Source organism: Pongo pygmaeus, chromosome 12 (assembly GCF_028885625.2).
Source record: "Pongo pygmaeus isolate AG05252 chromosome 12, NHGRI_mPonPyg2-v2.0_pri, whole genome shotgun sequence".
Classification (NCBI taxonomy): Eukaryota; Metazoa; Chordata; class Mammalia; order Primates; family Hominidae; genus Pongo; species Pongo pygmaeus.
Window position 1 is genome coordinate 105,193,451 of NC_072385.2, and position 27,465 is coordinate 105,220,915.

At 42.7% G+C, this 27,465-nt stretch overlaps 1 long non-coding RNA gene across 1 annotated transcript in view; it reads left to right on the forward strand.

The window, feature by feature from the left end:
* Positions 1 to 27,465, forward strand: part of LOC134737863 (uncharacterized) — a 39,933-nt gene that overhangs the window by 3,308 nt on the left and 9,160 nt on the right. Inside the window, exon 3 of the long non-coding RNA XR_010123260.1 lies at positions 141 to 190. This is a non-coding gene — a long non-coding RNA (uncharacterized LOC134737863). The remainder of the gene's footprint in view (positions 1 to 140; positions 191 to 27,465) is intronic.

Consider the following 27,465-nt stretch of genomic DNA (forward strand, 5'->3'; position numbering starts at 1 on the left):
ATAAATGTCTCGTAATTGAAGGAGTTAACTGGCTATTTAGAACTGTTAACTATAAGGCAATTAAAGCTAGGTGAACAGCTACCAAAAGTAATGACTAATTGTTGAATAGTTTATCTGTGACCTTTTTTTCTTGTAATTAGATTACAGGGCCAGTTGCCTTTGTTACAATAAAAGCAAGTCATCTACACAGGTAAGAATGTTGCTCTTTTATTGCTTCCCCCCGCCCCCATCCTGCTCACAGAAACGGATACCAGGAAATAACTCTTTGGTGAGGGAAAGTGTACAATATGTGAATATTTGTTTCAAATGAAACAGTGTACTGTAAATGTTTTGTTTCTTGTTGCTCTGTGTCTCCGGTAGTATATCCAAATCACATATAATTCACCTTTTCAGTTGGAGGTTTACCGCTAAATAGCTTAATTTTTTCTCTTTTTTTTGAGACAGAGCCTCACTCAGGCTGGAATACAGTGGCTCATTCACAGCTAACTGCAGCTTTGACGTTTCAGGCTCAAGCAATCCTTCTGCCTCAGCCTCCCTAGTAGCTGAGACCATAGGCATGTGCCACCATGCCTGGCTATTTTTTTTATTTTTAGTAGACACAGGGTCTCGCTGTGTCAGGCTAGTCTCGAACTCCTGGGCTCAAGCAATCGTCCCACCTCGGCCTCCCAAAGTGCTGGGATTACAGGCATGAGCCACCGCACCTGGCCCTAACTGGTTTTTATGTCTCTGTTTCAATTGGGTTTTGGTAGATAAGACAAGGAAAGCATTACTTTTTCTATGTAGTTATACAATGAGTAGCTTCTCATAATATATAAGACCGCATTAAAATTAATAGCATATGTCTGTTAAAACTAAAGCCAAACTATTTGTGAGCTGTGAAATATATTCATCAGAGTTACATCCAACACCAATAGGTCTTTTATATAGGAAACACTGATTAAATAGAATATTTATTAATTATTATTTAAATCTTGATTTAAACCAAATCCGGTCTATCATAATAAGTTCTTAATTGAAATGCTCTATAGTACTTGTTATTTAAGAAAACCTTACAGTGAATGGACTTCTGAAGCAAAAAGAATAATGAACCAATTAAGTATTTATGAAACACTTAGTGAGTTTGAGTCTGTGTTGAAGAAGGCATGACTTCCCAACTTTCAAGTTGTTTAATGAGTATGTGGGAAAATGACCACAAAATGACTTGGGTAGTGGGAAAAGCATTGGCTTGGAGGTGGGAGAACAAAGCAGCTGAATAACCTTAGACAATTCTACCTTTCTGAACCTTGGATTCATTACCTACAAAATGTGCCCATTAATAAATGATCTCCAAAGCTTCTTCCAGCTCAAACAAGTCTCTGATTCTAAGACATACAAATAAAGCCCAAAATGTAACATGATATTGTACATGCCGTCCCCAGCTCAGGAACTGGACCAACTCCAAAGGGTCAATTGTTTGGAACATGGAATATATTTTCCCACAGAGACTGTGGTACAAATGGTGGTTAAACTCTCAGATCAGTCTGCAAAATCAATTTAGTCCTTAATGTAACTATAGAAGAGTGTCCATGGCAATATGGACTCTAGCCACCAATTATAACAGAGTTTATGGGGAATATCTATTGAGGATTCCTATTTGGCATGGCAGAAAACATCTCTCAGTGTTTTCTACTACCCTGAGCAATAGGCGTGAAGACAATTCTAGTTCCAATTTACAGACAGACCTGGACCCTATATGGGAGACAAAGGCTGGGCTGGCAGCATGGAGGGCAAGGGATGCTCTGATACCTTTGAATCCTTTGGGGGCGGGGGGGAGTGGGGGCAGAGCATGGTGGGCTGAGCATAGTTCATGACATCTTGGGGTTTGGTTGCCAGGAAGGAGCTGGCTCCCAAACCAAAGGATAGGGAATGTGAAGGCAGAAGGAAGAAAGGGAGTGAATATATTGTGCTGGGAACTTTTTTTAAAAAAAGATACAATTACTTTTAATCTCACTTTGCGATTGAGGAAGTTGTGATCTAGAAAGGTTAAATTATGGCTGGGCTTGGTGACTCATGCCTGTAATCCCAGCACTTTGGGAAGCCGAGGCAGAAGACTTGCGTGAGCCCAGGAGTTCGAGACCAGTCTGGGCAACATAGCAAGACTTCATCTCTACTAAAAAAATTCAAACTTGGCCAGTCCCTGTGGTGTGCACCTGTAGTCCTAGCTACTCTGGAGACTGAGGCAGAAGGATCCCTTGAGCATATGAGGTTGAGGATCTGTTGAGCTATGATCATGCCACTGTACTCCAGCCTGGGTGACAGAGCAATACCTGTCTCTAGAAAACAAAAACAAAGTTAAATTGCATTGATTTACTAGCAAAACTAGGACTTGAATCTCAATCTCTCCATATCCTTCAGATTTTTACTCGAAAGCCTTCATACTGTGCAAGAGCCTACTCTTTTTGTCCCCTCTCCTTCCTGCACAAGAGCACCCTAGAACCCAGGGTCCCCATGCCCACCCTTATTCCTATTTTTCATTCTCTGCTTTTCAGGGCAACCTGCTCAGCAATGAGCACAGCATTTTTCTGTTTTGCCCCTGTGTGTTTTAACAGTGCAGTCAGCTCAAAGAATAACTTTATTGTTGCTAAAAAGAGGTTGCTCTCGCCCCTCATAGTCCAGTCCAGGTTTTAACAAACCACCCAGAGACTGTGATTGAGTGATCCCAAGCTCTAGGAACATTTAGGTACTTCTAGTAGTGACATTCCTATTAAGACAGAGCCCAACCTGGCTGGGAGATCCTGTGTCCCCATGCCCAGGTGACAGGCATTGCTCCTTTGTCAGAAAGGTTCCTGGCTGGAGGTTCATAAGTGTATCATGTGCTGGGAATTTTTACTGACATGATCACAATTAATCCCTCAGAAAATCCTGTGAAGTAAGTAGTTTCCCTTTTATAGATGTGGGAATGAATCAGGACTCAGAGGCTTTGACTTGTCTTTAGGCACTAGGTCAGTCCAATTCTAAAGCCCTGGCTGGAATACCCAGGCAGTATGATTTAGAGATGCTGGGCTAGTTAGGTGGACTAGCTCTGGGACTCGTTGTGAGAAAAAGTGAGTGGCGGTGGGGTGGGGCAGCGGATGTAACTTGATGGCAAGGATTGTTAACTTACAGCAGGAAAATGGGTGAGGAGGAGCAGAATATGGGTGGTTCTGGCAGCGGGACAGTCTTCAGGAATGAGAAGGAGAGGTCATCCCCAGCTACCTCCAGGAGAAAGGTAGGGAGTGCCTTCCCTGCACATCTGAGGGGCTTCTTGGCCAGACAGACATTCACAATAAGCAACTCCCTTTTGTCCACATTCCTTTTTTTAAAATTTTTATTTTCGGTTTGGTGGTACATGTGAAGGTTTGTTACATAGATAAACACATGTCACCAGGGTTTGTTGTACAAAAATTACCAGCATTCCTATACACCAACAGCAATCAAACTGAAAGGCAAATCAGAAAGGTAATCCCGTTCACAATTGCCGCACAAAAAATAAAATACCCAGAATACCAGGGAGGTGAAAGATCTCTACAATGAGAATTACAAAACACTGCTCAAAGAAATCAGAGAAGACACAAACAAGTGGAAAAACATCCCATGCTCATGGATAGGAAGAACCAATATCATTGAAATGGCTATACTGCCCAAAGCAATGTACAGATTCAATGCTATTTCTATCAAACTACCAACAATGTTCTTCACAGGACTAGAAAAAATTATTTTAAAATTTATATGGAACCTAAAAAGAATAGCTAAGGCAATCCTAAGCAAAAAACAAAGCTGGAGAAATTTTGTCCACATTTCTATGCCAGACCTGTATGACCAGTGCTAAGAGGTGTGGTTCAGATCCTAAGCTTTTTAGAATCCCAGAGAGGGGGAGGCAATGAGGTCAGGCAAAGCCTTAATAGCAGTGATGCCACTAAAGGATTTGAACTGGGTTGTGAAATATTATGGGATTTGGATTGGTGGCTTTCTTGATACATAATACTTGTATATTTATGGGGTATGTGTGATATTTTGATACATGAATACAATGTGTGATGATCAAGCCAGGGTGTTTAGGATATATATCACCTGAAACCTTATCATTTCTTTGTGTTGGGAACATTTCAAATCTTCTCCTCTAGCTATTTCAAAGTGTATAGTGTATTGTTGTTAACTATAGTCATTTACTGTGCTATTGAACACTACAACTTATTCCTTCTAACTGTGCATTTGTACGCATTAACCAACTTCTCTTCACCACCGTTCCCCCAACCCTTTCTAGCCTCTAGCTACCATAATTGTACTCTCTGCCTCCCTGAGATCAACTTTTTTAGCTCCCATGTATGAGTGAGAACATTCAATATTTGTCTTTCTGTCTTCTGACTTAGTTCACTTAACATAATGACCTATAGTTTCATCCATGTTTCTGCAAATGACCATATTTCATTCTTTTTTATGGCTGAATAGTATTCCTTTGCAGAATATATACCACATTTTCTTTATCCATTCGTCCATTGATGGACTAGATAAGTGATTTTTGCTTGAAGTAGCTGCATGTTTGTTGTCAGAATCACCTAGGGAACTTTTTCAAAATATCAAAGTTTAATTTCTCCTCCTTCCCCAAGAACATCATAACTATTTCTCAGCATTGGGAGTGGAGGAGGATATATTTTGTAATAATATTCAAGGGAATTCTGATAGGGACCCATTCATCCCTCAGGCCTTTTCACTGATAAAGATTTCAAAAAATAAAAGATGTGAAAGAGACTGATTTAGCTAGAAGAGATAGGGGAGGGTTCTTCATGTGAAGGGATTGTGAAAGAGAGGAGACTGGGGTCCCTGGAGCAGAGGGTGCATCAGAGGAAATGGTAGGAAATAGGGTGGGGTAATTAAGATGGGGAAGTCAAGAAGAAATTGGAATGCTAGGTCAGAGAGTTTAATCCAGATGTTGTTTGAAATAAGAAATTATTCATGCATTCATTTGTTCAATAAATATTTATGAGCAGCTACTCTGTGCCAGGTACTGTGTCATGTGCTGGGGAGACAGTGGAGAATGAAATAAAGCTCTTTCCCTCATAAAACTTATATTCTGGTAGAAGGGGAGAAGTGGCCAAACCATCCCAGTTTGCCTGGGACATTCCTGCTTTTAGCACTTAAATTCTGCCCAGGAACCCCCTGGATAAACCAGAATGGTTGGTTCTCTAGGAGATAAGACTGTGTGTGTGTGTGTGTGTGTGTGTGTGTGTGTGTGTGTGTGTGTGTGTGTAGTGCTAAAGGCTAGGAAGAAAAATGGAGCAGGGTAAGAGGTTGGGATAAAGAAGAATGCTGCTTTAGACAGGGTTGTCACGGAAGATCTCTCTGAGGAAGTGACACATGAGCGGCAATCTGGCTGGGCACAGTGGCTCACACCTGTAATCCCAGCACTTTGGGAGGCAAGGCAGGTGGATCACTTGAGGTCAGGAGTTCAAACCAGCCTGGCCAACATGGTGAAACCCTTTCTCTACTAAAAATCCAAAAATTGGTGGGGTGAGGTGGTGGACACCTTTAATCCCAGCTACTCAGGAGGCGGAGGCAGGAGAATCATTGGAACCTGGGAAGTGGAGGTCGCAGTGAGCCAGATCACGCCATGGCACTCCAGCCTGGGCAGCAGAGCAAGACTCCATCTGAAAATAAATAAATAAGTAAATAAATAAGCAGCAATCTGCAAAAAAATGAGAATGTGGGCCATGTAAATATCTGAGAGTGGGTTCGGGAGGGGGTGATTATTTCCAGCAAAAATAACTACCTTGTAAAGGTCCCCAGCTGGAAACATGCTTGGCATAGATGAAGATCAGCAATTAGGTAGAAAGGTTGGAGGAATAGAAGAAGAGGTCTGAAGTAGAGAAGGGCCAGATGGAGCGAGCTGTGTCAAGGACACTGGATTACATTCGGAGTGTGCTGGGAGCCACAAGAAGGTTGAGAGCAGAAGATGATGGAAACAAGTGGAAGCAGCAAGACCGCTTAGGAAGCCATTGCCTTAGAAAATCCTAAAGAATCCTTTCTCAGAACGCTTCATCAGAGAAACAGCAGAATGAGCGAAGAACAGTACATTCTTCGCCTGGTATCTGACCAGGTTAGGCAGGAATGGGCTGACCCAGGCTACTCCACAGTGATGGGAATGGAGAAGAGGAAGCATCTAGAGTTGCCTTTGAGCTGGGATTGCCAGAAGTTGGTGGCCCAGGATTCACAGGGGGACAAAGGAGAATCATGAGTCAAAGATGATTCCAAGATATCTTTCCTTGTTGGTTTTTCAAGTTTGAGATTCTCCTTCAATTTTCACAATCCAAACTTCATGGAATAAATGAATGTGGTCTACTCTTTCCCACTAAAATGGAGAAGGCTCCAGACCAGGCATGGCGGCTCACACCTGTAATCCCAGCACTTTGGGAGGCTGACGTGGGTAGATCACCTGAGGTCAGGAGTTCGAGACCAGCCCGGCCAACATAGTGAAACCTCATCTCTACTAAAAATACCAAAATTAGCTGGGCATGGTGGCAGGCACCTGTAATCCCAGCTACTGGGGAGGCTGAGGCAGGAGAATCGTTTGAATCCAGAAGGTGGAGGTTACAGTGAGCCAAAGTCACGCCACTGCACTCCAGCCTGGGCAACAGAGTGAGACTCCATCTCAAAAAAAAAAACCACCAACAACAAAGAACAAAAACAAAACAACCCCTGCAAAACCCCCAGATTGACAAGTTGACTCTTAAATGTATATAGAACTGCAAAAGATCTAAAATAGACAAGACCATCTTGAAGAGAAAGAAAAAAGTAGGTGGATTATACTATCAGATTTTAAAATTTAATATGAAATTACAGTAATTAAGACAGTGTGATATTAGTACAAGAACAGACAAATCAATAGAAGAGAGTGTAGAGTTCAGAAACAGACTCACATATATATAGTGGGGAAAAGATGGTCTTTTCAATAAATGATTCTGGAGTAATTGGATAGTCTTATAAAAAAATAATGAGCTTTGGCCTTTTTTCATACCACATGTGAAAAATTAACTTGAGATGGATCGTAGACCTAAATGGCAAAACAATAAAGCTTCTGAAGAATACATGGAAGAATATCTTCATGACTTTACGGCAGTCAAAGATTTCTTTTTTCTTTTTTTTTTGAGATGGAGTCTCTGTTGCCCAGGATGGAGTGTAGTGGTGTGATCTCGGCTCACTGCAACCTCCGCCTCCCAGGTTCAAGCAATTCTCCTGCCTCAGCCTCCTGGGCAGTTGGGATTACAGGCGCCTGCCACCACACCCGGCTAATTTTTGTATTTTTAGTAGAGACGGGGTTTCACCATGTTGGCCAGGCTGGTTTTGAACTCCTGACCTCGAATGATCTGCCTGCCTCGACCTCCCAAAGTGCTAGGATTACAGGCATGAGCCACCACACCCAGCCAGATTTCTTAAACAAGATACAAAAAATAAAAAATAAAAATAAAAGGAAAGATTGATAATTGGATTCATTAAAATTAAGAAGTTTTGTGAAAGGGCAAGTCACAGACTGAGAGTAGGTATTTGCAATCCACCTCTCTTTCTCCAGTGAAGAATTCAAATTCTATAAACCAATAAGGAAAAGACAGACAACCCAATTATAAAATGGGCAAAACACTTGAACAAGCATTTCACAGAAGAGGATGTCCAAATATCTAGTAAGTATGTGAAAAAGGTACTTAAGACATCATTAGTCACCAGGCAAATGCAAATGCAAATCACAATGAGATACCAACTCACACTCTCCAGAATGGCTAAAATTAAAAAGACTGATGATATCAAGTGTTGGTGAGGATATAGAGCAATTAGAACTTCCATACATTGCTGGTGGGACTGTAAAATGGTGCAACCACTTTGGAAAACTGGCACATCTATGAAAGCTAGATCTAAGCCTTCTCTATGGTTTAGCACTTCCACTCCTAGGTATATACCCCCCCAAAATGAATGCATATGACCATTAAAAGATGTGGACAAAATGTTCATGACAGTTTTATTTTTAATAACCAAAATTTGGAAATAAGCCAAATAACTCTCAGTGGAGAACTAATAAATTATAGTGTATTCATGTGGTAGAATTTTACACAGTAAAAACAGACAAGAAACCATCTATTACTACATGTAACAACATGCATAAACCCCACAGACATTATGAGTGAACAAAGACAGACTTAAAAAGTATATATGGGCTGGAAACAGTGGCTTGCATCTGTAATCCTTTACTTTGGGAGGCCAAGGTGGGAGGTTTGCTTAAGCCCAGGAGTTCAAGACGAGCCTGGATAACATTGTGAGACCCCATCTATACAAAAAATAAAATAAAAAATTTAGCCAGGCATGTTGGCATGTACCTATGGTCTCAGCTACCCAAATCAGGGAGGTTGAAGCTGCAGTGAGCTGTGATCATGCCACTGCATTCCAGCCTGGACAATAGAGTGAGACCCTTTTCCAAAAAAAGTACATATGATTTCATTTTTATGAAATTCAAAATAGGTAAAACTAATCAAAAGTGATATAAGTCAGAATAGGGTTTATCTCTGGGTCATAGGGATATTGGCTGGGAAGGGACGAATGAGAACTTTTTGGAGTGCTGGAATGTCCTGTTTTTCTTTTTGTCTTTTTGTTTGTTTGTTTTGTTTTAAGATATGATCTTGCTCTGTCACCCAGGCTGAAGGGAAGTGGCGTGAACATGGCTCACTGCAACCTCCACCTCCCGGACTTAAGTGATCTTCCCACCTCAGCCTCCTAAGTAGCTGGGACCATAGGTGTGTGCCACCATGCCCAGCTAATTTTTAAATTTTTTGTAGAGATGGTGTCCCACTATGTGGAGTCTTCTACATATTGATCGAAGTGGCAGTTAAACAAGAATATACTTACATAAAGGTGTACCAAAATGTATATTTAAGATTGGTGCACATTGCTGTATATATTATACCTTGATAAAGAGTATTACAGAAAATTTTAATTTTCTTCTTTTTGCTGTTTTCTAAATGGTCACACCTTTTTCTCGGCTATATTTCCAAAAGTCTAAACTGAAGACATAAATTATAATCAGAAAAAAAACAATAAAGGTTATTATTTTTAAAACACTAGAGCTGAATCTCAGCTACCTATCTAGATCTCTTGGCCTGAGCCCTGGACCCAGCTAAAAATAGTTCAGAGCCTTGCCAGCTGGGAGCTGGGCTATGTTTAGCAGAAACTGGCACACGAGTGAAATGGGGTGGAGCCAAGTAGACACTTTGGATCCGGTAGGCATAGCTCTCCCACAGGAGACTGTTTAGGCCATGCCTGGCATCAGTAACTCAGGCTGTTTCCCACACTACAGGCCAGCACCGTGGGCTCTCAGTTTATTGGGAAATGGAAATAAGAGGGAAGGACAAAAGTCCACTGGGAAGCAGACTGGACAGAAAGGAACTCTGAGCAGCTAAACTCTGACTAATCCCAGGGTATACCTGCATTTTCTCTTCACCAGGTTAGACTTTTAATTTTTGATTTGGTAAATTTGGATTCCTTTTTCAACAATTCATGTAAAAATGTTATGTTTATGTTTGGGGAGGCTGGGTGCGGTGGTTCATGCTTGTAATCTCAGCACTTTGGGAGGCCGAGACGGGTGGATTGTTTGAGGTCAGGAGTTCAAGGCCAACCTGGCCAACATGGCGAAACACTGTCTCTACTAAAAATACAAAAATTAGCTGGCTGTGGTGGCACACGCCTGTAATTCCAGCTACTCAGGAAGCTGAGGCAGGAGAATCTGTTGGACCTGGGAAGCGGAGGTTGCAGTGAGCATAGATCCTGCCACTGCACTCCAGCCTGGGCAACAGAGCAAGACTGTAAAAAAAAAAAAAAAAAAAAAAAAACAAGTTATATTTATGTTTGGGGAAAGCAGGTGCAGAATTATTTAGATTGCAACCGTAAAAAGTTCCCTGGGTGGTTTTGCTGCCAAATCAGCTTAACCTCGGGAATTCACTTCAGGTAACCTCCTCCTCCTTTCTTGTGGTCATCCAAAAGGCAGGGATGGCTAGTATAATTATCCACGTCACAGGGATGCTTAGAGGCTTAACTAATGTTCATAACCCACTTTGAAGTATCTAGATGAAGAGACAGTTGACAGAAATGGTGGTGGTCTAAGTTCTACTTACAAACTCTGGCAAGTTACAAAGCAAATTTTGAAGTTGTTTTTTGGTACTCTACTTCCAAATATACTAGCATGGCAACTCCAAGATCCCCCTGATTTAGTTAGAATCACTGCCACTCAGACAATTTAGAGGACTCTATTTCTACATTTTGTTCACTTTAATTCTTTAAAATTAAAAAAATTTTTTTTTAATATTTTATTTTTTTTGAGATGGAGTCTTGCTCTGTTGCCCACGCTGGAGTGCAGTAGTGCAATCTCAGCTTACTACAACCTCTGCCTCCCGGGTTCAAGTGATTCTCCCACCTCAGCTTCCCGAGTAGCCAGGATTACAGGCATGCGCCACCATGCCCAGCTAATTTCTTTTTATGTTTAGTAGAGACGGGGTTTCGCCATGTTGCCCAGGCTAGTCTCAAACTCCTGACCTCAGGTAATTCGCCCGCCTTGGCCTCCCAAAGTGCTGGGATTATAGGTGTAAACCACTGCACCCAGCCATTTTGTTCATTTTTAAAAGGAAGGTATAAATATGAGGTGATTTATAACAAGTGGCATTTGGAGGAATGACACTAAACAAGTTGGTATGTTGCTATTGTCAGCAAATAGAGAACTTTTAGCCCACAACTAAGATGCAAAACAACTTTCAAGATAGGGAAAAAATGTGCCAAACTCTGAGATCAAATGTAAGCCTTAAGCCAAACACTATGAATAACATTAGAAACTTTTTTTTTTCTTTAGAGACAGGGTCTCGCTTTGTTGCCCAGGCTGGAGTACAGTGGTGTGATCATAGCTCACTCCAGGCTTGAATTCCTGGGCTCAGGCGATCCTCTCACCTCAACCTCTCAAGTAGTTAGGACTATAGGCACATGCACCACACCTGACTTTTAAAAATATTTTGGACACATGAGGTCTTGCTCTGTTGCCCAGGCTGGTCTCAAACCTCTGGCCTTAAGTGGTCCTCCTGCCTCAGCCTTCCAAAGCGCTGGGATTACAAGTATGAACCACAATGTCTGGACTGGAAACCTTTCTAAAATAAATCCATCCTGCTTCATAATTCACAGATGGCTTAGGATACTATCTTTTCCATTCTTGAGAAGGAGAAACCCTGAAATATTGTCAATAAAAACCAGTCTGGGAGATGGCACTAAGACTCTGTCAAGGGTGTAGTCTCCCTTTATGTAGTAACCAATGCATTAGGTTTTGCCTGATTAAAAAAAAATCAAGTCTGTGAGCAAACAAAAATGTGGTGGGCTGAATAATGAAAATGAAAATGATGGGCCAGGCATGGTGGCTAAAGCCTGTAATCCCAGCACCTTGGGAGGCCGAGGCCGGGGAGTCACCTGAGGCCAGAAGTTTGAGACCAGCCTGGCCAACGTGATGAAACCCCATCTCTAATAAAAATACAAAAACTAGCCAGGCATGGTGGCACGTGCCTCTAGTTCCAGCTACTTGGGAGGCTGAGGCAGGAGAATCGCTTGAACCGGGAAGGCAGAGATTGCAGTGAGCTGAGATGGCGCCACTGCACTCCAGCTTGGGCAACAGAACGAGACTTCATCTCAAAAAAAAAAAAAAAAAAAGATGATGATGGTGAAAATACTAATAGCCATCATGTATTGAGGGCTTACTAGGTGGTAGACACTGTTCTAAGAGCTTTATACGTCTTGACTCATCTGATCCCACCAATAACCCTAGAAGATAGAACCTACTATTATCCTTATTTTATGGACAAAGAAACTGAGACTTAGAGAAGTTAAGTAACTAACTTGCTTACGGTTATACAGCTTACCAGCTAGCAGTGGTTTTCAAAACACTAGTGTGCATTACACTTCTCCAGAAAGCTAGTTAAAATTCATATCTTGGCTCAAGACGAGACATTCTGATTAGAAGTGTGAGATGGGGTCTAGAAAAGTGCATTTTGGCTGGGCGCAGTGGCTCATGCCTGTAATCCCAGCACTTTGGGAGGCCGAGGCAGGCAAATCACGAGGTCAGGAGATTGAGATCATCCTGACCAACACGGTGAAACCCCATCTCTACAAAAATACAAAAATTAGCTGGGTGTGGTGGCACGTGCCTGTAGTCCCAGCTACTCAGGAGGCTGAGGCAGCAGAATCCCTTGAACCAGGGAGTTGGAGGTTGCAGTGACCCAAGATCGTGCCACTGGACTCCAGCCTGGTGACACAGCGAGACTCTGTCTCAAAAAAAAAAAAAAAAAGAAAAAGAAAAATGCATGCATTTTTAATAAATCCCTGGCAGCCTGGTCAACATAGGGAAACTGTGTCTCTACAAAAAGTTAAAAAATTAGCTGAGCATGGTGGCACATGCCTGTAGTCTCCGCTACTCAGGAGGCTGAGGCAGGAGGGTCACTTGAGCCTGGGAGGCTGAGGCTGCAGTGAGCTGTGATCATGCCCTTGCACTCCAGCCTGGGAGACAGAGTGAGATCCTGTCTCCAAAAATAAAAAATAAAAATAAATCCCTGGAACCAGGTGTGGTGGCTCACGCCTATAATCCCAGAACTTTGGGAGGCTGAGGTAGGAGGATCACTTGAGGCCAGGAATTTGAGACCAGCCTGGGCAAAGTGGTGAGACCTTGTGTCTACAAAAAGTTTAAAAATTAGCCGGATACAGTGGCACGTGCCTGTAGTCCCAGTTCCTTGGGAGGCTGAAGTGGGAGGATTGCTTGAGCCCACGAGTTTGAGGTGGCAGTGAGCTATGATTGTACCACTGCACTCCAGTCTGGGTGATAAAACAAGACCCATTCTTTAAGAAAAAATAATAAACAAAAATAAAAATAAAATAAATCCCCAAGGCAAATCAACTGTAGGAGGCCATTAGACTACTCTTTGGGAAGTAGTGGCCTAGACCTAGGAAAAGGAGAGGCTGGGAGTTGAAATTTTCTAGTGTTTCTCCAGCATTGATTGGCCTTCCCTGTCCAGCCACATAGCAGGTCATCGGCCTAGCTGGGACTGTATGTCCTTGTAGTGAAAAAAGGCTGTATCAGGCCTCCAATACTTAATGAAAATAGCCTTTCTTTTTTTTTTCCTTTTCTTTTTTTTTTGAGATGGAATTTCACTCTTGTTGCCCAGGCTGGAGTACAATGGTATGATCTCGGCTCACTGCAACCTCTACCTCCCAGGTTCAAATGATTCTCCTGCCTCTGCTTCCCTAGTAGCTGGGATTACAGGCACCCGCCACCATGCCCAGCTAATTTTTTGTATTTTTAGTAGAGACGGGGTTTCACTATGTTGACCAGGCTGGTCTCGAACTCCTGACCTCAGATGATCCACCCACCTCAGCCTCCCAAAGTGCTGGGATTACAGGCGTGAGCCGCTGCGCCTGGCTGAAAATAGCCTTTCGAAACATCCAACTTGATTTGTTCAGCTTCCATATATAACATTTAACCTTCTGATTTTAATATGGTTTCTTAAATAGATTTTTCCTACCAGGAAGAGCATGTGCTGACCAACAGACATGAATTTCAGCCTGGTAGTTATAACATTCACAGGTAATGAATAAATGACATTGTATTTTATTAATCAGTCTATTGTAACTCTGATTAATATAAATCAATTCCTCAGAGCCAGCTCTCTTTTAAATAAATGGAGAAAAATGAGTTTTATGAATTTGCAATCTTTGGGCCCAGCACATATTTTGAGGCCTCATTTATGCTTTCCTTAGTATACCCACATCACTAAGCTGGGAGGCACATTTTGAGACCCAGAATCCTGACACCTCCATGCCTTCAAAAGGGTAAGTTTATCAAGTTTAATAACAATTCATAAAACATCACTCACCTGGGTCGTCCTCCTCTACCTGTGACTTTCAAACGCCTGTGACCTCTGGGATATTGAGGGGCATGATGATTCATTTTTAACATCTTTGCGCTTTTGCTCTTTTCAAATGACACTTGTGGCTGAGCGTAGTGGCTCACACCTGTAATCCCAGCACTTTGGGAGGCCAAGGCAGGGAGGTAACATGAGGCCAGGAGTTCAAAACTAGCCTGGCCAACATGGCGAAACCCCATCTCTACTAAAAATACAAAAGTTAGCTGGGTGTGGTGGCACATGCCTGCAATCCATGCTACTTGGGTGGCTGAGGCAGGAGAATCACTTGAACCCAGAAGGCAGAGTTTGCAGTGAGCTGAGATCACACCATTACACTCCATCCTAGGCGACAGAGTAAGACCCTGCCTAAAAAAAAAAAAAAAAAAAAAAAAAAAAAAAAAAAAAAAAAAAAGCTATAATCTGATTTGGTATGAGGTATAACCTAGAAAATCTGGAAAAGACACACAAATGAACTTTGCCAGAAACAAAGCTGTGGAGACTAAACCAATCCATATTACACACCTAACTTTCCTCATTATATATTTTTTTGCAAGGGCAAAAAAAAAAAAAATGAGGCAGGGTAAAGCAATGACAATTTCCACGGTCTCTGTAAATGAGGAAATTGTCAAAGGTATTTGCCACTGCTGATACACTCCACATCCTGTGCTTTTTTTTTTTTTTGAGACAGGAGTCTTCCTCCATTGCCCAGATTAGAGTGCAGTGGCATGATCACAGTTCACTGCAGCCTTGACTGCCTGGGCTCAAGTGATCCTCTTGTCTCCTAAGTAGCTGGGACCACAGGTGCGTGCCAGGCTAATTAAAAAAATTTTTTTTGTAGATACCGAGGTCTCCCTGTATTGCCCAGGCTGGTCTCAAACCCCTGGCCTCCAGCGATCCTTCCACCTCAGCCTCCGAAAGTACTGGAATTATAGGTTTGAGCCACTGTGCCCAGTTTCTTCTGTGTTCTTGATGGAAAACTTATTATTACTGCTACTCTCCTCCTTGCCCATCAGCCATACTCTGGCTGCATTACCTTTCTTTCTATTCCCAGCACTCCCCAGGCCTGTTCTTCCTTTTGGGTCTTTGGGGCCTTGCTCTAGCTGTAATGTTCTTTACCCTTAGATTCCCATGATTGGCTCCTTCTTGTCCCTAAGTCTCATCTAAAATGTTATGCTGCAGAAAGGCCTTCACTGATGATCCCATCTGAAGTAATCACTCTGTTACACCATTCAGTTTTATTCTCTGCATAGCATTTACCCATTGCTGATATTTTTCTTATTTATTTATTTATTTTAAATAATCTATCTCCTGTCAACTAGAATGTAAGCCCTGATAGGGCAGGACTCTTTTATTACACTGTATTTTCATTATTACATCTACAGTGCCAAAAACTATCCCTAACACAGGGGAGATGCTCTATACATGTTTGGGGAGGAGGGAGGAAGGAAGGGAGGGAGGGAGAGAGGGAAGAAGGAAGGAAGGTGGGAAGAAAGGAAAGAAAGGAAGACAATTGAGAAGGATTTTTCTGATCTGAGGCTGATTGTTGGAGGCATCCAACTGGTTATTATTTTGCTTAACAGCAAAATATTTTTATCCACCTCCTTTGGAAACAAGAGATCTTAAAGATGTTTTGAGTTGATTACATAAGACTATTTAACAGTGGTTGTGAAAACAGATGAGTTATCCTGAGAGGCTTTACTAGATATTTGTCATCATGAGCTCAGTCTCATAAGTTATTACAATAGAAAATCAGGAAAAACTGCTTATGTGTTTGAATTCAAGTAGCTAAGTCTCAAAATATAATAAAAAACAGTTGTACTACAGATTTTCTTTCAAAATAGCTCAAAAATACTTTGTTGGCAGCAAAGGGAGTAATAATAAAGTATCTTCCAAAAAACCTGAAAATAGGAAATAAATTTGCCTTCTGAGAGTTAAACCAGTCATACACACACACACACACACACACGTGCACACATGTGCACGCATGTGAACATGCACAGAATCACACAGAGATTAGGCTAAACCCAATGAGGGAGTAAACTGAGAGATAACCAGTGTGTACCTTCAGTCACCTGCGGGTAATCCAGGAGGGCAATCACCAGAATGTGTTTGTTAATTTAATCTGTTGTATGGAGAAAGTCTGGATGAACAGAGGATGTAGGCAGAGAGCTGTCAGCCTGTAGCTTGGAAAACCTCAACCTAAGAAGCAAGAAGTGGGTAGCACACTCCCAACTACTGTTCAAGAGAGAAGGGGCCTTGGCCTAAGGATTTGAGCTCTTAGGTCTCTGTGGCAAATGTATCTTTGGATAAATCATCTACCCACCTCTCCTTACTCAGATTTCATACTCCACATGGCTCCCTGTGTGCTCAAGCCTGATTATAGGAAGCAAAGACTCTGGTCTGCTGATGTGAAGGCTCACCTGTTAGCTGGTTGCATTTATGGTTAAAATGGAATGAATTTGAATTCTGGCTATACAGCAGTCTCTGTGAGCTTGGGTTAGTATGAGTTTACCTGTGAGATAAAGTTCCAGAGTAGAGTGTCTTGTGATTTGTGTTGGGTCCATACTATGTGGCAGACAGTGGACCAGAATTTATACCACAAATCCAGGTTGGCTCTGAGAAGACACTGCCATTAAGGACTGATCTAAACTCAGTTCCCTTTCAAGTTCACCAATTGTATGACTCACATGACATAGAATGAGGGGAAGACTAAAGGCCGGGAGTGTGATACTAGCTGGACTCACCTTCAAGAACCCAAAAGACCCCAATGGATAAGATGTGGATATTCTAGTCCGTGGGTCAGCAAACTTTTTCTGTGAAGGGCCAGAAAACAAATCTATTAGGCTTGTGGACCACATACAGCCTCTATTACATGTTTGTTATCTTGTTGTTGTTGTTTCTCGAGACAGAATCTCGCTCTGTCACCCAGGCTGGAGTGCAGTGGTGCGATCTCTGCTCACTGCAACTTCCGTCTCCCAGGTTCAAGGGATCCTCCTGCCTCGGCCTCTGCGTAGCTGGGATTACAGATGTGCGCCACCACGCCCAGCTAATTTTTTGTATTTGTAGTAGAGATGGGGCTTCACCATGTTGGCCAGGCTCATCTCTAACTCTTGACCTCAAGTTATCCACCCACCTCTGCCTCCAAAAGTGTTGGGATTACAGGCATGAGCCACTGCACCTAGCCTTTTTATTATTATTATTATTATTATTATTATTATTATTTTGAGACAAATTCTTGCTCTGTCACCTAGACTGGAGTGCAGTGGCGTGATCTCATCTCACTGCAACCTCCGCCTCCCAGGTTTAAGCAATTCTCCTGCCTCAGCCTCCATAGAAGCTGGGACTACAGGCATGCACCACCATGCCTGGCTAATTTTTGTATTTTTAGTAGAGACGAGTTTTTGCCATCTTAGTCACTGGTCTGGAAGTCCTGGCCTCAAGTAATCTGTCCACCTTGGCCTCCCAAAGTGCTGGGATTATAGGCATGAGCCACTGCGCCCAGTCTGTTATTTATTTTTTATACAACCCTTTGAAAATATAAAAACAATTTTTTGCTCCTGGAACAAAAACAGGCTCCTGGCCACATTTGGCCCGAAGGGGTGCAGTTCAGTGACCCCTGCTCTAGTCCTGAGCTGGCCACTCATTTATGGGGAGACCACAGACAAGCTATTTTAATTAATTTATTCATAAACAGTACCTTCATAATTTGCCTTATTCCACTCCAGGTGTGTGACCACTAACTTTGCCAGTCTGTGAGGCCAGATAATCAAATGTGAAAACTGGGTGGGTCGCAGGAGAGTGTTTTGTACTGGCATGGTGCGGGGTGGCTAGCCAAGGAGACATGTGACCCCAAGAGGGGCCGGACAAGAGCTGCTGTCTTTGAGAACACTTTGGAGAACAAGCATTGTCTGAATAAAGTCTCAACTAAAGATAAGACTTCCTAGATAAAGCTAAGGAGAAAATGCTTTTGGTCAGGAATCCCAAAGATCTTTGAGATATTTCCTAAGGGCCTCTCAGCTACACACCTACCCTTCTGTGGACTTGTAAATGCCTGGCTCTGTGGGGCCCTATCAGCTCTCTACCATTCATCCAGGTAAAGGGAACTGCCCTAGGAGTTTGGAGAACATATCCAAATTGCACCTCAATGAATGGGGATCGCTGGAAACTGGATCTTCTGGAACCCAGCTATAGTTAAATAAATTATTTCCCTGAGTGGGGAACAAGACTTACTGAAAGAAAGGAATTAAACCAACTTTGCTGTTTGTTTTTTTGGAAAAGTTTAGTAGGCAGTCTAAATATATCATTCCTATTACAGCTTTTTCATTACATATTTTATTCTTTGGAATTTAAATTACTTAAAATTTTTATTTATTTTAACTCAAAATATGCAGATGAGCAGATTCATGTATGACCAGAAAATAAACCAGGATCACAGAGCAGCCGGAGAGGTGGTGACAGAACCGTCGATGGAACCCTGGGCTCCAGGTTCTGACTCCTATTTTCACTCACTATTTTTTTTTTTTTTTGAGACGGAATCTTGCTCTGTCGCCAGGCTGGAGTACAGTGGCACAATCTCGGCTCACTGCAACCTCTGCCTCCCGGGTTCAAGCAATTCTCCTGCCTCAGCCTCCCAAGTAGCTGGGAGTACAGGCGCACGCTGCCATGCCCGGCTAATTTTTTTTTTTTTTTTTTTGGTATTTTAGTAGAGACAGGGTTTCACTATGTTGCCCAGGCTGGTCTCAAACACCTGAGCTCAGGCAATCCACCCACCTCGGCCTCCCAAAGTGCTAGGATTACAGACGTGAGCCATCGCGCCCGGCCTATTTTCACTCTTTATTGCAGTGATTCTTGAATGCTGCTGTGGATAGGGATGGGGACAGGGGTGGGGTGGAGAGCTCTGTGTAGTTTGAAAAAGATTTTATCCCTTTTAATTCCTGGTTGAAATTCACTGATCTACAATTCATCTGATTTTGCCTTGGTCTTCTTGAAACCTCTTCAAACAAAACAAAACAAAAAAATAACACTCAAGCTGGAGAATGGTTCTACTTATTCAGAAGTGGCCAGCAGAAGAGCTATAGAGAACAGAGTGATTCCTGAATCAGCAAACCCCATGAGCTTGGATGATTCAAACCAAGCTGTGGCCGGAATCAGCTTCATTCACTGGCAAGAACCCGCCTAATAAATCGCAAGATAGAACCACTTTAAGTCCTCTCTTTTCTAAAATAGAAGAGAGGAGTGTGTCTCCTACTCATTGTGTTCATTGCAAAAGGATCAAAGACAAGTAAATTTTTTTAGAATATGAATCTGGCAAATGGGTAACTTGAATAAGATAAAATCATTCTCCATCAAAGGAAGGTGGATTGAAGGGGTAACACACTCTCAAACTACCTGCAACAACACCTCCCCCCAACAAATAAAATGTAAATGTGAGATTTTAAGTAGGTTAATAACATAAAGAAAACACTCAGAGGAGCCAAGAAGAGACTCTGGCATCAACATTATAGAAGTACTATGGCCGGCCAGGTGCGGTGGCTTACACCTGTAATCCTGCACTTTGGGAGGCAGAGGCAGGCAGTTCGTTTGGGCTCAGGAGTTTGAGACCAGCCTGGGCAACATGGTGAAAACCTATCTCTACTAAAAATACAAAAATTAGCTGGGCGTGGTTGTGCGTGCCTGTAATGCCAGATACTCGGGAGGCTGAGGTATGAGAATCTCTTGAACCCGGGAGGTGGAGGCTGCAGTGAGATGAGATCGTGCCCCTGCACTCCAGCCTGGGCAACAGGGTGAGAGCCTGTCCCGAAAACAAACAAACAAACAAAAAACAAAACAAAAAAAGAAGTAACTATAGCTGCATACAGTATAGCTATTAAACACCTTATTTGAAATAATATGAGCCGCTAACTGAAATTATATACATTTTAGAGTTTAGATCGACCCTAGAGAAATTTTCCAGGTGAAGAAACTGAATCTCTGCTCTGGACTCAGAATCTGAGAGCTGGGCTGGACCAGGAGCCTTGTGCATGCCTCTAGCATAGCACATAGCATAGAATGCTCTAGTCTGAGCTCCTGGACTGCAGACCATATTATTTCTCTTTCTATTCCTAACAGCTAGGAAAGTGTCTGGCGCTTAGTAGGTGTCTAGTAATGTTTAATACACCAACTGGAAGAAGCAAGAGTGTAAATCCTAGGACAATAAGAGAAAAAGTTTAGAGGAAAAATCCTTCTCTGATCTCTCAGAGCATGGTAGGGTGAAATTACCCAAAAAAGCAAAAGTGACCTCAGTGTGGCTTTTTTTAGGTGAACCTCCCAGTCACAGGTAAGCATTTGCCAGACTGCCCAGAGAGATCACTTCTGTCATCGCTATTAATAACACGGCTTGCTTATTTTGTCTTATTGGAGTATTAGAATGAGTTCACTTGCAATTAAGTTCCCTGCTTTAATTACAGCAGAAATAAAAAATAGGTAGACAAGTGACTTTCATTCAAGTATTTCAGACATGTTTCACTTTTGAAATCTGAAGTATTAAGTATTAAGCATCTTGTTTGAAGTTAAAAGTACAGATTATCTCATCATGGAAAAGATTAAATTATAATGCTATCTACGTTATGATTAAAATGGCCTGTCAGATTTTAGTAGCTGTTGAAAGAATCCTATCTTTTCTGTATCTAAATTGTTTGATTCTTTTCCCTGAAAAGACAAAAAATTACTGTGAACCCTGAATTTCAATAGAACAAAGAATTGTGCCTTCCATATTTATAAACCAGCCACAGGACAAAGGGAAACAATATAGAATTAAACATTACATTCTCTTAAGAAATATTTTCTTTCAGGGTTACATAAATATCTTTATGCTTTTCCATTTTCTTTTTGAAACAGAATAACCCTATGACATTTCAAAGTGAAATAGCTACACACACAATTTTTATGGAGAGGCTAGGATGACTTTTTTTTAGAACAAGTGTAATTAACCACACACACAGCATATTATTCATTGTCCTATGACCTTCGTTATTTAATTTCATATTCTGAAAATGTTTGCTTCTAAATTTAGTCAGGAAAATGAGGAAATGTTATGGTTGCTTTGCTGGCTCTATATTACAGTGAAGTATACCCAGAATAGTTTTCAAATGTAGATGTTAAAAAATATCTGTTGTTTGCCTGCTTTGGCATGTAAAAGGTTTAACAAAAGCGTAGTAATTTGGATTTCTCAGAGAGACCCCCCAGCCAAGGTCTTCAAAAATTCTAAGTAACTGTAAAGTATGGTACCTGGTGGGGTCAAGGAGAGGAGCACACCCACTGGAGTAGGCGACAAAAGTCAGTGGCTGTGGATGTCCCTGAAAAGTCTCCCTCCCCCTGCCCTCCCAGCCCCCACTGCTGTCCTTCCTATTCCATTGCCTCCAGGGACCATGATGTGGCTGTGTGGCGGGAGTAGATCAGGGGTTAAACATATATACGTATGTTTTAGAAGTTGTAAAATCCCTTCCACTAAAACAAAAACATAAACAAAAACCCTCTATTACACAGCAAGTGAAAAGGACCTCCTGTGGTTGATCTGTGGTTTGGGGGTGGGGGTCAGAGGCACCTAGGAATATATGAAATGAAATTTTGGAATCTCCGCTGTAATATGCCTGCCACTAGAAGTTGGATCACTTTCCTTACTCCAGTGTGATGCCATTGCCTAGGCCAGAGCCACATATATGGGAGTGCAGGTTGTGCCCTGTGCCAGGTGCCCAACCAAGAGGGACATTAGGGATAAAAATCCAGCCCTGGCTTCTCTTGTTGAGCCTGGCTTCCTGGCGCAGGGCTGATTCCGCAGGGAAGAAAGGGCCTCCTTTGTGTTATGTCTGCCTGGAGGGGATGTAGTTTTCTTTTTCTTTTTCTTTTTTTTTTTTTTTTTCCCCCCGAGACGGAGTCTCTTGCCCAGGCCAGAGTGCAGTGGCACAATCTCGGCTCACTGCAAGCTCCGCCTCCCGGGTTCACGCCATTCTCCTGCCTCAGCCTCCTGAGGAGCTGGGATTACAGGCACCCGCCACCTCACCAGGCTGGTCTCAAACTCCTGACCTCAAGTGATCTGGCTGCCTCAGCCTCCCAAAGCGCTGGGATTACAGGCATGAGCCACTGTGCCTGGTCCATTAAAAACATTTGTAAAGCTATGGTGTTGATAAAGTATTATGAAAAACTGCAAAAAAGATGGCTAATTTTTAGTTATTATTGCACATGTTTAGAGGAGCTAGTGACATTTTCTATGATTAATAAAAGTCATTATTTATGTTTTTATTTATGTATTTCACAACATTTATTTTATTTTCTCCATTTCAGGAAAACCACTATGTTGTTACAATAAAGATTTTCATGTAATTTGTGTTCAATTGATAGTAATAATGTAACAAGTTAAAAATGAAGGTAATTGTGTTTAAAATTTGAGCATATTTTCATCAAAATGTAAGTTAAAGTGATTGTAAATTTTAAGATCATAATTACTTTGTATATCTTCAAGAAAATTATTGTTTTAAAATATTTATATCTATTAAAATTAGAAGGCAAAATAAAAATATATGAATACCAACATTTTAAATAAAAATTATTTAAATAAAGCTGAACATTTTTTTTTTTTTAAGAGGTCTCACTATATTGCCCAGGCTGATCTTGAAGTCCTTGGCTCAAGCTCTCCTCTCACCGAGGCCTCCCAAGTGCTGGATTACAGGCACGAGCCACCGGCCTGGACAATATGGCGAAACCCGATCTCTACAAAAAATACAAAAAATAGCCAGGCGTGGTGGTGCACGCCTGTAATCTCAGCAATTTGGGAGGCTGAGGTGGGAGGATGGTTGAGACTAGGAGGTGGAGGTTGCAATGAGCTGAGATTGTGCCACTGCACTGTAGCCTGGACGACAGAGCCAGACCTTGTCTTGGGGAAAAAAAAATGTAATAAGAATTGTTTGCTATTGCAAAATATCCTCAGTCACAGTGCACAATGTGCAGCTGTTGCAAATGCCACTTAATTCCCAAGTACCTCCAGAACTCAGAGTTGGAAAACAGAGAAGCTGGAAAAGGGATCCTCAGCATTCCTAGCCAATGATACTTGGTAATGCAAGAATCTATTGCATTCATATTCTCTGAGAGGAGGAATTTGACAACTTAATTAATTTGTCCTTTTTTACGTAAGAGTTTCTGCCACTCAGATCTTTCCAAAGCCATTTTTTTCCCCTAATGTCAGCAGCAACACAACCCACAAAGCTTTTTGTTTTGAAGACACAGGGCAAGAGAGATACAGAAGTGTTTCTGTGAATCCTGAATGGTGTTATCTCAAGAAGAAATGTTTAGGGTCATGAGCTGCACTGGACCAGCATGGAGGGCTGGATCCCAGGGCCAGAGGCACCCCTATGTCTTTTTTTTTTTTTTTTTTTTTTTTTTTCTGAGAAAGAGTCTTGCTTTGTCACTCAGGCTGAAGTGCAATGGCGCAATTTCGGCTCACTGCAACCTCCACCTCCTGGGCTCAGGTGATTCTCCTGGCTCAGCCTCCTGAGTAGCTGGGATTACAGGCACACGCCGCCGCGCCCAGCTAATTTTTGTATTTTTAGTAGAGACGGGATTTCACCATGTTGCCCAGGCTGGTCTTGAACTCCTGACCCCAGGTGATCCACGTGTGTCGGCCTCCCAAAGTGCTGGGATTACAGGCGTGAGCCACTGTGCCCGGCCATCTCCATGTCTTTTAATCAGCTTTGTGTGTGTTTGTTAAACGTGGAATACAGGTCAGAGGTCTTTGCTGTTTGCATTTCACGGTGCTACTATCTGGAAGTTTAGGATAAATCATTCTTTTAAAAAATGCCTGTGTCAGAATTCAGGCATAGATATTTACATGGTAGAATGCCCACTTTAATTAGCAAATTACAAATAGAAGTCGTGCTGAAATTTTGCCTCTCATTTTTCTGTGAGAGTAGTTTTCTTTTCTTGTTTTTCTTTCTTTTCTTTTTTTTAGACGGAGTCTGGCTCTGTCATGCAGGCTGGAGTGTGATGGTGCGATCTCAGCTCACTGCAACCTCCACCTCCGGTGTTCAAGCGATTCTCCTGCCTCAGCCTCCTGAGTAGCTGGGATTACAGGCATGCACCACCATGCCCGGCTAATTTTTACGCTTTTAGTACAGACGGGGTTTCATCATGTTGGTCAGGCTGGTTTTGAACTCCTGACCTTGTGATCCACTCGCCTCAGCCTCCCAAAGTGCTGGGAGACATTTAACTTTTTGAGGAATTGCTAGATTATTTTTCAAACTGGCGATACCATTTTGCATTCCTGCCAGCCATGTGTGAGGGTTCTGGTTTCTCCATATCCTCACCAACACTTGTTATTATCTGTCTTTTTTATTACAGCCATCCTGGTGAGTGGGAAGTGGTATCTCATCATGGTTTTGATTTGCATTACTCTGATGGCTAGTGATGTTGATAGTTCTTTTTATCTAGTTATTTCTGAAGAGAGAGAAAGAATGACAATATTTATGAACATCTTCATTCAATACTGTGCTCATGGTCTTTAGATACAGATTAATTCATAGAATGTAAAATTAGAAGGGACCTTAGACCCAGGTCAGGTACCTGCTTTATACCATAGCTCACCTGCAGTGCTGGGTGTCAACTACTTCCACTTGTCAGAAAGTTCTCATCTTTGGTGGGTTTTATTTTTATTTTTCTTTTTTGATATGGAGTCTTGTTGTTATTGTCCAGGCTGGAGTGGAGTGGCATGATCTCAGTTCATTGCAACCTCTGCCTCCTGGGTTCAAGAAATTCTCCTGCCTCAGCCTCCCGAGTAGCTGAGATTACAGGCACCTTCACGCCTGGCTAATTTTTGTATTTTTAGTAGAGACAGGGTTTCACCACGTTGGCCAGGCTGGTCTCAAACTCCTGACCTCAGGCGATCTGCCCCCCTTGGACTCCCAAAATGCTGGGATTATAGGCGTGAGCCACTGTGCCCAGCTGACTTTTTTTTTTTTTTTAATGAAATCTTTTTCTGAAACTTTTTTCCAGAAACTTTTAGTCACTAAGCCAAACTTTGCTCTCTGAAGCAAGGCAAAGCTCTCTTCAGAACTCAGCATTCATCTCCTTCATTCGGCTAAATCCACAGATATATTTTTAAAGACTGCTTTGGGCTGGGCGCAGTAGCTCACCCCTATAATCCCAATACTTTGGAAGGCCAAGGTGGGTGGATCACTTGAGGTCAGGAGTTCCAGACCAGCATGACCAACATGGCGAGACCCTGTCTCTACTAAAAAATACAAAAATTAGCCAGGTGTGGTGGTGGGCGCCTGTAATCCCAGCTTCTCAGGAGGCTGAGGCAGGAGAATGGCTTAAACCTGGGAGGTGGAAGTTGCAGTGAGTGACATCTCACCATTGCACTCCAGCCTGGACGATATAGTGAGATCTTGCCTAAAAACAAAAACAAAAACAAACGAAAGAACCAGTTTTGGCAGCCCACTCAGTTGTTGCCTTTTTCTTTTTCCTTTTGAGTTAATGAGCCCAGCCTGAGGCTGCTATGCAGATCTGGCCACACTTACCAGGCTGTAGCAGCTCAGCTGGGATTCACCTGGAAAGCGGGTAGATCAGAAGGTTCCAGACCAAAGTCTGGGTGGAGGAGGCTTAAGTGACTTGAAGAAACATACTCTGAAATTGCCCGCATGTTTTTTCTAGTCACTCTATTAAGTTTGAAATTTCAAACCATTTTAAACAAGGGTATGTGGTTTTTATGTTTACTGAAAAGGAACAATTTTTTCATTTCTTTTCTTTTTTTTTTTTTTTTTTTTGAGACAGAGTCTTACTCTGTCCCCCACGCTGGAGTGCAGTGGTGCGATCTCAGCTCACTGCAACTTCCCTCTGCTAGGTTCAAGCAATTTTCCTGCCTTAGCCTCTCGAGTAGCTGGGGCTACAGGCCTGTGCCACCATGCCCAGATGATTTTTGTATTTTATTTTTCAAGTAGAGATGGGGTTTCGCTATTTTGGCCAGGCTGGTTTTGAACTCCTGACCTCAAGTGATCCTCCCGCTTCAGCCTGCCAAAGTGCTGGGATTACAGACGTGAGCTACCGCGCCTGGCCAGGAACAAATGTTTTTTAAAATGTTGAGAATGTAGTCTATAAAAAGAGGGTCTCTGCCCTCCTGCTTACTGTATAAAAAGATACGTTTAGGTCATTTCACTCAACCCGGCATACTTTGAAAAGGCGCCTGCTGTCGCTTTGTGCACATGTGACTGCATAAGTGTGCGTCTCTGTGTGTTGCCATCAGTCCATTTGTCCCCCCAGTCTTCCATGAACCTGGCCTTGCCTCTGTGAGTTACTGGTCCCCAGTTCCCACTCTTCACACCTCTAAAGAAAGAGAGGATTCCGGCTGAGCGCGGTGGCTCACACCTGTAATCCCAGCACTTTGGGAGGCCGAGGAGGGCAGATCACGAGGTCAGGAGATCGAGATCGTCCTGGCTAACACGGTGAAACCCTGTCTCTACTAAAAATACAAAAAATTAGCCGGGCGTGGTGGCGAGTGCCTGTAGTTCCAGCTACTCTGGAGGCTGGGGCAGGAGAATGGCGTGGACCCGGGAGGCGGAGCTTGCAGTGAGCCGAGATCTCGCCACTGCACTCTAGCCTGGGCGACAGAGAGAGAGTCCGTCTCAAAAAAAAAAAAGAGGATTCCTTCTCCTGCTTCTACTCAGACCCTGGAACCCAACCGTCATCTTTGTTCTCTCAAACCTTCCTCCATCTGGTGGATCTAGAGGAATCCCTCCTTTGTTGTGGGCAAAATGCCTTTCACTCTAAGCTAATTTCTTTCTCTCTCTCTTTTTTTTTTGAGACACACTTTCACTCTTTTGCCCAGGCTGGAGTGCAGTGGCGCGATCTCAGTTTACTGCAACCTCTGCCTCCTGCCTCAGCCTCCCGAGTAGCTGGGATTACAGGCACGTACCACCAGGCCTAGCTAATTTTTGTATTTTTGGTAGAGACGGGGTTTCACCATGTTGGCCAGGCTGGTCTCTAACTCCTGACCTCAAGTGATCCGCCCACCTTGGCCTCCCAAAGTCCTGGGATTACAGGTGTGAGCTATTGTGCCCAGCCATAATTACTCTCTATTTTGTATTCCCGACCCTACATCCCTCCTCATCCAAACTGATGCTTTTCCCTTAAAGGCACCCTGCCCCATTCCTTCCTGTCCCTGGAATGCACCAGACTGATGCTTCTCCTTTTTGCTGGGCTGGTCTCTCCCGCTGGAACACTCTTGAAGCTGTTGTCCCCTGGGCTCACTCCTCTTCATGACTCAGATCCCAGCTCAGCTATCACTTCCTTTGGAGGCCTTCCCCAATGGCCCTCAGACAAAGCCCAATGACAGCCGGGATTTCTGTCTATTTCATTCATGGTAGTATTCTCGGCGTCTAGAACAGTGCCGGCACATGGCAGGCACTTTATGAATCCTTGACACTAAAGGAGCTTGTGTAAAAAAGTACTAGGTTGCATAATTTCT